This window comes from Salvelinus sp. IW2-2015, unplaced genomic scaffold (genome assembly GCF_002910315.2).
Source record: "Salvelinus sp. IW2-2015 unplaced genomic scaffold, ASM291031v2 Un_scaffold245, whole genome shotgun sequence".
NCBI classification, from domain to species: domain Eukaryota; kingdom Metazoa; phylum Chordata; class Actinopteri; order Salmoniformes; family Salmonidae; genus Salvelinus; species Salvelinus sp. IW2-2015.
Window position 1 is genome coordinate 1,505,620 of NW_019942528.1, and position 5,354 is coordinate 1,510,973.

The window sequence follows — 5,354 nt, forward strand, 5'->3', positions numbered from 1 at the left end:
GTCAGCTCAGGGATTCAATCTTGCAACCTTTCGGTTACTAGTCCAATGCTTGAACCACTAGGCTAGCTGCCGCCCCATAACTAGCCCTTTCATAAATCAATCATGGGTGTATACATTTTTTTGGTGTGTGCAAATTTGGATTGAATTTGAACAGACAGATAAACACGTTTTTAAAGGGAGTCCCCATATTCACTATGATGCAGAAGGAATTTCATGGACAAGTGAAAGCAGAACTGCAACATTGTGATACAGACAGACATATTCCAGTAATGTTTTCACTGTCTCTGATTTAGAAGCATTACAAAGGAGAGCCTTGTCTGCTCCTGTAGGTCACCAGAAAATAGGAGTCTTAGGGGGCCTTCATGCTGTTGTGTAATAGGCTAGCTAGATGGAACATTTTACATTTACATTTAAGTCATTTAGCAGACGCTCTTATCCAGAGCGACTTACAAATTGGAAAGTTCATACATATTCATCCTGGTCCCCCCGTGGGGAATGAACCCACAACCCTGGCGTTGCAAGCGCCATGCTCTACCAACTGAGCCACACGGGACACACGGGAACAGCGCTGAGTGCAGTACAATCCCCTGAGGGGAAAAAGAGGAGAACGCTCCACCTCCAATACCCACCTGGGATTACCCTACCTCAGCTGTTCCGTAGGAATCAGAAGGAAAGCCCCTAACACATCACCGCCATGCTCCGAGACAAAGCAATCCAGGTTGAAGCAGACCTGAGGTCTGTCCTTTCTTGCAACAATCATTAGAGCATTCTTTGTTGTGTTTTTGGCCTTGTTTCCTTTCATGAGCCAGAACAGTGCGAGGAGTGTTTGAAAATAAGTAAATATAGACCACAGACTCATCTTTATGCATATCTTTTTCTTTCCATCCTGCGCCAGGCGCATGAAAACTTGAAAGAGGTTTTTCACCATGACAGCTCCAGTCAGAAGACCCACAGTAAAAATGAAGAGGCAGTTTCCCTCCCTCCCTCCCTCCCTCCCTCCCTCTTCGACTTCTTTGACGATTACACTGTCTGCTTTAAGACAGAAGGCTGAGAATAATAATGTTTAGCATCAACACTGATTGTGTTCAACCGCCTTCTTGTTTAGCTTCTTGGGATGATAGAGCGGGAAGATGTGGTTTAATTATTTTTTTAACGTTTATTTGTCAAGGACCATGTACAACATGCCATTTCACCAGATTTAGCTAGATAGCTAATTGTCATCTGTACCCCTGGGCAGAAAACAATCAACATTATTACATCAATACAATCCTACAGTATAACACACTATTAATATATATAAATATATATCAAAGTAGCAACCCTTTACCTTGATGACAGCTTTGCCCACTCTTGGCATTCTCTCAACCAGTTTCATGAGGTAGTCACCTGGAATGCATTTCAATTAACAGGTGTGCCTTGTTAGAAGTTAATTTGTGGAATTCCTTTCCTTCTTAATGCGTTTGAGCCAATCAGTTCTGCTGTGACAAGGTAGGGTTGGTATATAGAAGATAGCTCTATTTGGTCCATATAATGGCAAGAACAGTAAAAAAAAAAGCAAAGAGAAACGACAGTCCATCGTTACTTCAAAACATGAAGGTCAGTCAATCCTGAAAATAACTTTGAAAGTTTCTTCAAGTGCAGTCGCAAAAACCATCAAGCGCTATGATGAAATTGGCTCTCATGAGGACTGCCACAGGAAAGGAAGATCCAGAGTTACCTCTGCTGCAGAGGATAAGTTCATCAGAGTTAACTGCTCTTCAGATTGCAGCCCAAATAAATGCTTCACAGAGTTCAAGTAACAGACACATCTTAACATCAACTATTCGGAGCAGACTATCCTTTGGTCTGATGAGTCCGAATTTTAGTTTTTTGGTTCCAATCACTGTTTCTTTGTGAGATGCAGAGTACGTGAACAGATTATCTCTGCATGTGTGGTTCCCACCATGAAGCATGGAGGAGGAGGTGTGATGTTGTGGGGGTGCTTTGCTGGTGACACTGTCTGTGATTTATTTAGAGTTCAAGGCACACTTAACCAGGATTGCTACCACAGCATTCTGCAGCGATACACCATCCCATCTGGTTTGCGCATAGTAGGACTATCATTTGTTTTTCAAAAGGACAATAACCAAACACACCTCCAGGCTGTGTAAGGGCTATTTGACCAAGAAGTAGAGTGATGCAGCGCTGCATCAGATGACCTGGCCTCAACAATCACCAATCACCATCAATTGACATGGTTTGGGATGAGTTGGACCGCAGAATGAAGGAAAAGCAGCCAACAAGTGCTCAGCATATGTGGGAACTCCTTCAAGACTGTTGGAAAAGCATTCCAGGTGAAGCTGGTTGAGAGAATGTCAAGAGTGTGCAACGCTGTCATCAAGGCAAAGGGTGGCTACTTTGATATTTTGATTTGTCTAACACTTTTTTTGGTTACAATTTGACTCCATATGTGTTATTTCATAGTTTTGATGTCTTCACTAATAATCTACAATGTAGAAAAGAGTAAAAAATAAAGAAAAACCATTGAATGAGTGTGTCAACTTTTGACTGGTACTGTGTATATATACAGTACCAGTATATATATATACACCACCGTTCAAAGGTTTGGGGTCACTTATAAATGTTCTTGTTTTTGAAAGAAAAGCACTTTTGTTGTCCATTGAAATAACATCAAGTTGATCAGAAATACAGTGTAGACATTGTTAATGTTGTAAATGACTATTGGAGCTGGAAACAGCAGATTGTTTTTAAATGGAATATCTACATAGGCGTACAGAGGCCCAGTATCAGCAACCATCACTCCTGTGTTCCAATGGCACGTTGTGTTAGCTAATCCAAGTTTATCATTATAAAAGGCTAATTGATCATTAGAAAACCCTTTTGCAATTATGTTAGCACAGCTGAAAATTGTTGTTCTGATTAAAGAAGCAATAAAACTGGCCTTCTTTAGACTAGTTGAGTATTTGGAGCATCAGCATTTGTGAGTTCGATTACAGGCTCAAAATGGCCAGAAACAAAGACCTTTCTTCTGAAACTCATCAGTCTATTCTTGTTCTGAGGAATTAAGGCTATTCCATGCGAGAAATTGCCCAGGAACTGAAGATCTCGTACAACTCCATGTACTACTCCCTTCACAGAACAGCACAAACTGGCTCTAACCAGAATAGAAAGAGGAGTGGGAGGCCCCGGTGCACAACAGAGTAAGAGGACAAGTACATTAGAATGTCTAGTTTGAGAAACAGATGCCTCACAAGTCCTCACCTGGCAGCCTCATTAAATAGTACCCGCAAAACACTAGTCTCAACGTCAACAGTGAAGAGGCAACTCCGGGATGCTGGCCTTCTTGGCGGAGTTCCTCTGTCCAGTGTTCTTTTGCTCATCTTAATCTTTTATTTTTATTGGCCAGTCTGAGATATGGCTCTTTCTCTGCAACTCTGCCTAGAAGGCCAACATCCTGGAGTCGCCTCTTCACTGTTGACGTTGAGACTGGTGTTTTGCGTGTACTATTTAATGAAGCTGCCAGTTGAGGACTTGTGAGGCGTCAATAGTCATTGACAATAGTATTTACAACATTAACGATGTCTACACTGTATTTCTGACCAATTTTATGTTATTTTAATGGACAGAAAGTGTGCATTTCTTTCAAAAACAAGGACATTTCTAAGTGACCCCAAACTTTTAAACGGTAGTGTGTGTATATATAAAATATACAACAATAGACAATATAACGCTCATGTTACATCAGAATTTAAATGTACCTTGGTCCTACAGTATCTGACATCTTAGGAGTCGGAATGTCTTAATGTTCACATGACTGGTTTACCTTCAGCCACCTTTTCAGGTTTGCATTGAAGCTAGCAAAGGCACTGCATTCTCTCTCACACTGGTCGGCAGGTTGTTCCATAATCTAGACGCTCTGACTGAAATAGCTGTCTGGCCAAATTTAGTGGAACTAAACTGAATTGAGCAGCCCCCTCTGGTTGAAGCTCTTGTTGTCCTGGTATTGTCCTTGCAATATGTAACAAACTGTTTAAGAGGTGGCGGGGCAAGGTCACGAGTGATCTTAAACAGCAGAGAAGTGTCATCAAGGCATAAGAAGCTGTCGAAGCTCAGTAGGTATTATGTCTTTGTGATATTGCAGTGGTGATAAGTGTTCGTTTTTTTTGTCCAGCACTTTCAGAGTTTGTTTACAACGCTTTTCGACTGGTTTCATTGCTGTGATACTAGCATGTGACCCGGTTGTGACACAGTACGAGAGATGGGACAAAATCATTGAGTGCATGTACAGTTTACAGCATCTGCTGACATTTGGCTTCTGATGAATTAGAAATTCACCAGGTTGTGTTTTGCTGTTCCATGCACTTTTTTAAATTGTTTTTTTGAAGGAAAGGTTAGTCAATAATTATTCCTAAGTATTTAAAACGTGAAACCACCTCAATCCTCTGTTCCTTTACAGTTCCCTCGGGCTGATGGGTCTCATTGTTCCTGATGGAGAAATACATGCAGAAATTGTAGACAGTTTTTGTTATGTTCAATTTTGGACATGAGTGGTCCAACCAGTCATCTATTTTGTCAATTGCTGCTGTAAGTTTACGAGCAGCCTGTTACTGTAACGATTGTCGTCTGGAGAAAGAGAGGAGGACCAAGGTGCAGGGTGGTAAGTGTTCATTATTTTAATAAACAACTGAACACTGAACAAAACAACAAAAACGACAAACGAACAGTCCTGTAAGGTGACGAAAAACACTAAACAGAAAATAACCACCCACAAACAAAAGTGGGAAAACAGGCTACCTAATTATGGCTCTCAATCAGAGACAACYATAGACAGCTGCCTCTGATTGAGAACCATACCAGGCCAAACACATAGAAATAGAAAACCTAGACCTACAACATAGAATACCCACATCACACCCTGACCAAACTAAAAATAGAAACATACAAAGCAGTCTACGGTCAGGGCGTGACAGTTACTTTGTCTTGGCATGGACATAGAAGACTGTGTCGTCTGCATGCATCTGCATTTTGATCTCGGGACATACAGGGGGCAAGTCATTTATGTATACATGAATACTTGAAAGAGGTGTTCCACCATGACAGTACCAGACAGATGACCCACAGTCTCTTTCAGTTTTCCCTCCATTTCTCTACTTCTCATCCTCTTCTATCACTTATTTGATGGCTGCTGAAAACCCCCAGTCAAAATGAAGAGGCAGTTTTTCCCTCCCTCCCTCCCTCCCCCTCTTCGTCTTCTTTGATGATTACACTGTCTGCTTTAAGACAGATAAGCCTGAGAATAATAATGTTTCGCTTCAACACTGATTGTGTTCAACCGCCTTCTTGTTTAGCTTCTT